Source organism: Lissotriton vulgaris, unplaced genomic scaffold, assembly GCF_964263255.1.
Source record: "Lissotriton vulgaris unplaced genomic scaffold, aLisVul1.2 SCAFFOLD_2755, whole genome shotgun sequence".
NCBI classification, from domain to species: domain Eukaryota; kingdom Metazoa; phylum Chordata; class Amphibia; order Caudata; family Salamandridae; genus Lissotriton; species Lissotriton vulgaris.
In genome coordinates this window covers 9,576-19,290 of record NW_028241495.1, presented here as the reverse complement: position 1 = coordinate 19,290, position 9,715 = coordinate 9,576, and the positions used below count along the sequence as shown (strand labels likewise).

The 9,715-nt window shown below is 41.0% G+C and overlaps 1 long non-coding RNA gene across 1 annotated transcript; it reads right to left on the bottom strand.

Annotated features, from left to right (window-relative positions):
- Window positions 1-1,721: 1,721 nt before the first annotated feature.
- On the bottom strand, window positions 1,722-3,045 carry LOC147671280 (uncharacterized). Its single transcript, XR_015303643.1, has 3 exons — window positions 2,975-3,045; window positions 2,195-2,297; window positions 1,722-1,779 (listed from the first exon to the last, which is right to left on the bottom strand). It is a non-coding gene; the product is annotated as an uncharacterized LOC147671280 (long non-coding RNA).
- Window positions 3,046-9,715: the final 6,670 nt, after the last annotated feature.

Here is a 9,715-nt window from a genome sequence, read left to right as displayed (position 1 = left end):
TTGGAAATAGCAGGACCAGGGGAGGTAGTACATTGAGACACAAGTGACATACTTGAAGCATTTACCTCACACTATAGCACATTGTACACCACTCAACGCAGCGGGTCACTGGATATGGATGACTTTTTGGGAGAAGTAGCTCTTGGGTGGTTAAGTGATACGCAGAGAAAATTCTTATGCCTTCCGTTCGAATTGGACGAAATTAGAGAAGCAATAATGCAACTGAAAAATGGTAAGGTGCCTGGGTCAGACGGCATACATGCCGAATTTTATAAACACTATATTGACATTATGGCCCCGGTTATTAAGGAGGTATACAAGGAACACTTAGAACAGGGAGTGCTCCCCCCCTTGATGAGGGAAGCAATGATAACATCTCTTTTGAAGCCGGGTAAGTCCTCCGAGTCTTGCGACTCTTACCGGCCGCTATCACTTATATATTGTGATACGAAAATTTTATCAAAAATGTTGCTAATAGCTTGACCCTCCTAATAGGCAAACTTGTTCTCCCCGATCAATCAAGATTCGTCCCAGGTAAAGCCACAACTCTCAACCTTAGGACTCTGTTCTCTCTCCTTCAGAACGTGGCGCCTGAATTCCCACTAGCTGCAGTTTTTTTAGACGCCACCAAGGCGTTTGATTCTGTGGTGTGGGATTATTTATTTAATGTTTTACAACGCATGGGTTTCCCTCTTTTATTTATCTCCTGGATTGAGTTGTTATATCGGCAACCTACTGCACGAGTCCTGATTAATGGTCATCTCTCTCCTGCGCTCTCCATCATGAGAGGTATGCGTCAGGGGTGCCCGTTGCCTCCACTACTTTTCGCTATGGCGGTGGAGCCACTGGTATCCCGACTCCATCAACACCACCGTGAGAGGGCGTTCCGCTGTTGTCTGCATCAAATCCTGATATCCCAATACGCAGACGACATCGCGCTGTATATTAGGGACCCACAACAAAATGTAAACCCTATATTGCAGGACTCGTATTCGGCAGGTTGTCTGGAATTGGTATTAATTAGGGGAAATCTCAGTTTTTCCCTTTAACGCCTGCAGTTGCTAAGTTTACACTAGCCTTCCCACTGGACTGGTGCAATACTGACTTACATTACCTAGGTATACAGCTGGACAAGGACACTGTTGTGCGTCTCAACTACGGTACGGTCATTACGAAGCTTGCAGATAATGTTACTCGCTGGATATCATTGCCCCTCTTGCTCGCAGGCAGCGCGTCCCTTATTAAAATGGTAGTTCTGCCGTAATTTTTATATTTATTTATGAATATACTCTATAACCCTGGCCCGTACTTCTTTAAAACTCTACGCACTGAGCTGCTACGGCTTTTGTGGGGAGGTAAGCAGCCGCGTCTCAAGTGGTACGTACTCACAAGGCTCTACGCTCAGGGTGGTTTCGACATACCTGACTTCGAGGTCTATTTTCTCAGTACACAGGCCCACTATGCATATTATTGGGTCAACCCCCCCTAGATACATGCCGCAGATTGCCACAGAGGACTGGCTCGCAGACCCTGACCCACTGACCAGTCTCATACACGCCCCAGTAGGCACGTTTGCATCATTGAGAAGTGATGAGTGTGTACTCCATAGAAGATCACAAAGATTCTTATCAGGAATAATATCCATTCTTTCAAGTCTGTTTACAGAGGACAGGACTATTTCTAGTTGCAGAATAACATCTTTATTATTTTTTGTGGAACATGGACAGCCGACACGTGTTTCGCCCCCTCTTGGCGAGTTGCGCCGGGGCTTTCTCAAGGCTGTAGGGGAAGATGAATAGATTGTTTAGATGTGAGATGAGATAGCAGTTGACCCCAAGAGGAAAGAGAAAGTCACCTAGAGTGGAAAAGTTATTGGAATATTTTTTGATATCTCAGCGTAAAGGCCTTATCTAAACCGTGAAGTGACAGTGTGTTGTGCCTCAAGTCTGTTGATTATAACTTACATTGTAGTGAGTCAAAGCAATAGTCAGGAAGTGCAAAGAAAAGTGCAAATCTTAAAAGAATGGATCAAGTGATTAAAAGCAATAGAGTAAGGAGTGCGCTTTTAGGAAATGTCTCAAGGTTCAATGTTCTTTTAGCAACCCGGAAAGTAGCCAAAAAAGCCAGACCAGGATGATGTGGTAAGACATGACCAGAGAGTGACAGCACAATAATCAATATAAAGTAATCATACCTAATTTCACATATATAGGATATATAATTATAGTTCCCAATTTTTGTAATATCCAAGGTACAGGGAGTTCAATACTCCAGGAGCAGAAGTTCTTCTTTAAGTTCTGATAAAAGAATTTTTTATATACAAAATGTTTATAACCAAATCTTGTGTCATAGCACAGCATACAGATCATATAATATAGCACATACAAAATCATAAAAACCGCACAGATTGTTATATTAAAAAGGAAATTATCAATTGGATTCTTTTCCTAAGTTAAGCATTTCAAAGTAGTCATTATTAACATAGTGGTACGAATCTTTTTTCTTTTTTCTTTTTTCATGTACATATTCGTCTATTGAAAAACAACGTTTAGTCGCCCTATAAGCACCCACTTAGTTATGGGTAATTCGCATGTCAAAACGGGAACTGATTAGGCAAACGGCAGCTTTATAAAGGAACACATCAAATGAAAAACCGACAGTACAAAACGTATCGTCAGCTCGTAATATTCGTATTAGTGAAGCCTACATGGGAACACCCAGATTGCCGGTGTGTTCGGGTCCCACAAACGGAACCCTTGTTAAGGCGTGACCTAAAATAAAAACCACCATGGTTCGTAAGCACAAGACGGGACACCCTTTGGTTGACATAGTACTTAGCCAAAGACAGATGCATTAAGTACAAGGAGCTGATATAATCGAATAAGCATGCTTGCTGTCTCAAGCGAGTGGAACGGACCGTAACTTATTCCTCTCTCGCCACGCTTGTCAGAGCACCTGACATACTTTTACTCACATGTTAGGCTTTATTCCGCGTTCGGTCCCTGCTCCCAGTCAGTCAGGATTAGTTTACGGGTTAAGTCCCAGGCTATCCGTCGCCCGTGAGACAACGGGAAGTTAAAGGGGCATAAACCGGAAGTAGACCCGGGAGATCGCATTACAAGTTTAGATTATCTTCGTTTTTTTTCGTTTTTTTGTGTGTTGTGAAGAGACCCGGCTAAGTTTTACTGTGCAAATTTATAATTGCAAATTTTATAAAGAGACTATCAGCCTATATGGGCGAGGGCGTCACAGGGCATCTTATAGCAACGAGTAATCATAGCCCATATAGGCTGATAGTCTGACAGTAAGGCGTCAACACCTCTTATAAATGGCGGTCCTAAGTACCGATTTTGACTAAGACCCAACTAACTTTAAAACGTCAAATAATTTTTTTCTCTCTTTATAAAATTTGCAATTATAAATTTGCACAGTAAAGCTTCACAACACACAAAAAAACGAAAAAAACGAAGATAATCTAAACTTGTAATACGATCTCCCGGGTCTACTTCCGGTTTATGCCCCTTTAACTTCCCGTTGTCTCACGGGCGACGGATAGCCTGGGACTTAACCAGTAAACTAATCCTGACTGACTGGGAGCAGGGACCGAACGCGGAATAAAGCCTAACATGTGAGTAAAAGTATGTCAGGTGCTCTGACAAGCGTGGCGAGAGAGGAATAAGTTACGGTCCGTTCCACTCGCTTGAGACAGCAAGCATGCTTATTCGATTATATCAGCTCCTTGTACTTAATGCATCTGTCTTTGGCTAAGTACTATGTCAACCACAAGGGTGTCCCGTCTTGTGCTTACGAACCATGGTGGTTTTTATTTTAGGTCACGCCTTAACAATGGTTCCGTTTGTGGGACCCGAACACACCGGCAATCTGGGTGTTCCCATGTAGGCTTCACTAATATGAATATTACGAGCTGACGATATGTTTTGTACTGTCGGTTTTTCATTTGATGTGTTCCTTTATAAAGCTGCCGTTTGCCTAATCAGTTCCCGTTTTGACATGCGAATTACCCATAACTAATTGGGTGCTTATAGGGCGACTAAACGTTTTTCAATAGACGAATATGTACATGAAAAAAGAAAAAAGATTCGTACCACTATGTTAATAATGACTACTTTGAAATGCTTAACTTAGGAAAAGAATCCAATTGATAATTTCCTTTTTAATATAACAATCTGTGCGGTTTTTATGATTTTGTATGTGCTATATTATATGATCTGTATGCTATGCTATGACACAAGATTTGGTTATAAACATTTTGTATATAAAAAATTCTTTTATCAGAACTTAAAGAAGAACTTCTGCTCCTGGAGTATTGAACTCCCTGTACCTTGGATATTACAAAAATTGGGAACTATAATTATATATCCTATATATGTGAAATTATGTATGATTACTTTATATTGATTATTGTGCTGTCACTCTCTGGTCATGTCTTACCACATCATCCTGGTCTGGCTTTTTTGGCTACTTTCCGGGTTGCTAAAAGAACATTGAACATCGAGACATTTCCTAAAAGCGCACTCCTTACTCTATTGCTTTTAATCACTTGATCCATCCTTTTAAGATTTGCACTTTTCTTTGCACTTCCTGACTATTGCTTTGACTCACTACAATGTAAGTTATAATCAACAGACTTGAGGCACGACACACTGTCACTTCACGGTTTAGATAAGGCCTTTACGCTGAGATATCAAAAAATATTCCAATAACTTTTCCACTCTAGGTGACTTTCTCTTTCCTCTTGGGGTCAACTGCTATCTCATCTCACATCTAAACAATCTATTCATCTTCCCCTACAGCCTTGAGAAATCCCTGGCGCAACTCGCCAAGAGGGGGCGAAACACGTATCGGCTGTCCATGTTCCACAAAAAATAATAAAGATGTTATTCTGCAACTAGAAATAGTCCTGTCCTCTGTAAACAGACTTGAAAGAACGGATATTATTCCTGATAAGAATATTTGTGATCTTCTATGGAGTACACACTCATCACTTCTCAAACCTGTATTTCTACATGAAGCCCAAGAGGTCCAGAGCTTCGAGTGTGTCTCCATTCTCCTATAAAAAGCTGCTTATCAAAGCGTTGTTTAAGCCTTAGAATACTTGGACCTTTTCCACTTCGCCGGCACGTTTGCATCATTACCCACCACGGTTACCAGTACGGTGGATGCATGGAATATAATCACGAGTCTCTTTAATGTCCCCCTGTTATACTCACCAAAGTTGCCACTAGCTTATCATCTCAGTATACCACTGCTACATGAAAAAGGCTTTCAAAAGATGTGTGAGAAGGTTAGGGTCGCTACATGGGTGATTTGTTTCACAACGGTGTGTTCCGCTCCTCAGAACATTTTTTCAATGAAGTGCAGCCCCCGCCTCTGGATGTTTTCTTACGCGTCAGTTTGCGACAGGGGGTGCGTTCAGTCGTCCCTGATTTCCCACAGGAGTGTAATGTAATGGTCCATACCACGCCGCGATTCCGTGGCGTGGACTTGGCTCGTGTTGCCTCCATGACGTGGGTTTGGCTCGTGTCGAATCCTCGAGCCAAAGCCCGCGTTTGGAGTTGTTGCCTTTTAAATGTATTATTCACGAGCCACGGTTCGTGCATACCCTTGTTATGTTTCAAGTGTTTACTCTCGTGCATGGACGGCTGAGTCTTTTGGTTAGTCATTGTAACCACCGGCTTTACGAAGACCAGACGTTCATGACGGGTGGAGTTATTACTTGTGAATTAAACTTCACTTACCTGAATCAATTGCTTCCTCATCATTCACAACATATTTTGGCGACGATCGGGAAAACTCCACCCCACCTACGCTGATTTTTCTTCCTTATTCAGCACCTCGTCAGCGTTGTCATCATTGGACGGGTGAAGGCTTAACCACTCCTCCAATCAGCGGAATTGTTTTTCTTAATTTCTTCTACTGACAACCTCATTGGTCGGTTACAATCCGCTGCAACGATCCACCTCATTGGATATTGTTTTCTAATCTTCTTGAGGTATCGTGTGAAAACTTGATCAAGACACGACAAGGTACTGTGATTTTTAAATATTTATTTAGCAAGCGCGTCTTCAACGATACGCACGTTGTGTATGGAATCGTTTGGCTTAACCTTTGCGTGTCATTTCAGCGATACGCGCGCTTCCAAAATATAACAGTTTTAAATATTTATTTAACAAGCGCATCTTCAACGATACGCACGTTACATTTGGAATCTATCAGTTTAACCATTGCGTGTCATCCCAGCGATACGCACGCTTCCAATATACAACAGATTTAATAATTTCCACTTTACTCACACGGTATTTCACCGCGTATCTCTACAGCGATACGCACGCTTTTCATTTGGAATTAACATGATTGTTGACAGACTTCTACAGCGATACGCACGCTTCTGAAACATTATAAAACTATCTGGCATAATTAATATAACAATTGTCTCAGCATTCTGCATATTTTTAATTCAGGGATATTTTAGCTTCTTTAACGATATCCATGTTTTCAAACCTTTCATATTTTTGGTGTTAAGATTACTGTAATCTTAGCCTCTTCTTATACTAATCTACTGTATTTTTATTGAATATGGCTAATAACCAGTGGCATCAAATTACCCAACCCCCACCTTTCTTGAGCAAACCTGGTACTCCTGATATAATTTGGTCTGAGTGGTTCGGGTTATTCGAGAACCATTTAATTGCGATTGATGCCGCTGATTATTCAGACAAGAGAAAGTTTGCTATTCTTTTTGGTTGTTTAGGTCAAGCTGGCCAGCGAATCTTTAAAAGTATTGTTCCTATAGCTCCTCCCATTTCACAAGATGAGAGTGGAGATAATCCTTGGAATGTATATATTGAAGCCATCGCCAGACTAAAAAAACTATTTTGTGATGAACCTAACATTATGCTAGAACGACACAATTTCTATTCCAGGAAACAAAAAGAAGAAGAGAAGGTAGAAGAATACATCGCTGCTCTCAGAGTGTTGGCAATCACTTGTAATTTTGAACCTTCTCCAGACAAATTTATTAGGGATCAATTTGTATTTAATTGAGTTTCTAGAAAAATTCAACAGAGGATTCTTGGATGCAAGAACCCATCTTTAACTGAAGTCATAGACCTCGCCCTTAGTATTGAACGCTCTACCTTAACCAGTAAAGTTGTAATGGAACCACCGAAACAAGCAGTCAATGCAATAGACTGTTATGACTCTGATCAAGAAGAAACCTTGTGTGCCATTTCTAATAGGAACAAAGTACAATCTAGTAAATTCTTTCAAAAGAAAAAGTCATTTTTCTGCTATAGATGCGGTTCAAAAGATCATATAGGAAATGCTCCGAACTGCCCTGCTCTCAAGAAGCGTTGTTCTATTTGTAAACAAATTGGACATTTTCAAGGAGTTTGCAGATTTGCCAAGAAACCTCCCAATGTTAATATGGTAGACTTTGATGCATGTTCTGATTCGTTTAAGAACATTGTTGTAACCTTAGATTCTAACGGCGATATTGATTCCATCAAGGGCCCGCTATGTGCAGCTATTATTGATAATGTTCACCTCCAAGTTATGGCAGATTCAGGTTCCCCATATACAATTCTTAGAGATTCAACCTTTTATGAAAAATGGGACAAAAGAGTTGAATTGATTGAATCTGATGTTAATCCACTGGCATTTGGCGAGAAGAATATTAACATGCTGGGGTATTTCGAAGGATTAGTCCAATGTCTGGGGAGGGAGACCGTCACTAAAATTTATGTGGCAGAAAAAGGTAAGGACATCGTGGGCTGGAAAGACTTAGCCAAGATGGGTCTTTATTTAGTTCCTGGTGATGAGAATCCCATCAAAGTTGGGAAGTTACCTACTTTTAAAACTGATCTACCCATTGCTGTGATAGAAAGTCATAATGTAGACGTACAAGATATTGTATCAGAATTTAAACCTGTTTTCAAGGAAATGGTGGGGAGTGTCATGGGATTCGAACACAAGATTAGATTGATACCTGGGGCTCAACCAATAGCACATAAAGTTAGAGCAGTTCCTCTGTGCGTCAGATCGGAATTGAAAGTAATGTTGGATGATTTGTGTAAACAGGGTATCATTGCATCTATCAATTCTTCACAATGGGTCGCACCAATTGTAGTCGCCCGTAAAAAGACGGGAGGAATTAGATTATGTGCGGATTTACGCTCATTAAATAAGAACATAATTGTTGACTGTCACCCGCTACCAAGAATCCACGAGCTCCTGGCAAACATAGGCGACGCAAAATGGTTTTCGCTGATCGATCTTAGGTCAGCGTACCATCAGGTGTCTTTGGCAAAGGAATCCCAAGAACCTTCGCCTTCCTTTTGGTTTAGCGTCTGCTGGAAGCGTTTTCCAGAAGCTGATGGATGTATTATTCCAAGGGATAGCGGGTGTACAGGCATATCTTGATGATATCTTCATTTTTGCCAAAACGTTAGACGAGCATAATACTATCCTCAGAAATGTACTTTCAATTTTGATGTCTAGGAATATGACTGTTCGCACAGATAAATGCAAATTTGCAGTGAACAAGATTGATTATTTGGGACATACAGTCTCAGACCAAGGTATCACTCCCAAATTTTCGGTTGTTAGAGCCATTGAAGATGCAAAGCCTCCCCCTGATAAAGATGCCTTACGATCCTTCCTTGGGCTAGCAGAGTATTATGCCAGGTTTGTTCAGTCATACTCCCAGCTAGTTGAACCTTTAAGGAGACTTTTGAGGAAAGGGACCAATTTTGTTTGGACACAGGAGTTGGACAAGGTTTTTTGTGAGATTAAGAAGTTGATTGTTTCTGCAAAAGCCATACATGCTTTCAGGGAGGATGCCATCTCTGTTATCACGGTTGATGCAAGTATTTCTGGTCTAGGAGCAGTGCTTACACAGAAGGTTAATGGCCAGGAGCAAACAGTGGCGTTTGCGTCTAGAGCACTTAAAGAATTTGAACAGAGATATAGTACTATTGAGAGGGAAGCCCTGGCTTGTGCATGGGCGGTCCACAAGTTTAAAATGTACATTTGGGGTAGAAGATTCGAGTTGGTCACTGACCACAAGCCACTAATTTATATCTTTAATAAATCCAGTTCAGCGTCCATGTCTGCACGGCTTATGAGATTAGTTTCAAAGTTGCAAGAGTTTAACTTTTCCGTTAAGCATATTGTTGGAGGCAAGAATTTTCGGGCCGATTGCCTGTCAAGGATGGCTATGGTCAAGGATGATGAGGAGGATTTTCTAGTGGAGGATGTCGAATGTGTAACGTTTGTGGACGCTGTGGATGAAATTAGTGATGTGATTTCCGAGAATGATTGGAAGGAAGCCACCGCCTTGGACAATGTGTTGTTGAAAGTTATCGAGTTTACCACCCATTGTTGGCCTGAACCAAGAGGTTTGAGCGGTGATTTACGTAGTTTTGCTCAAATTGCTGAGGAACTTTCTATTGAGAACGGTATAGTACGAAGAGGTGAAAAATGTGTTCCTCCTTTTAAATTAAGGGAGTCCATTATTAATAAGGCTCATCAAGGGCATTTAGGGGCGACTAAAACCTCTATGCGTATTAAGCAGCACAATTGGTGGCCTTCAATAGATTCCCAAGTAAAAAATTTGATTGATTCTTGTCCGGAATGTTTATTATCCGACAAACATTGGCGCACATTAAAAGTCCCTTTGCATCCAACGGAATTT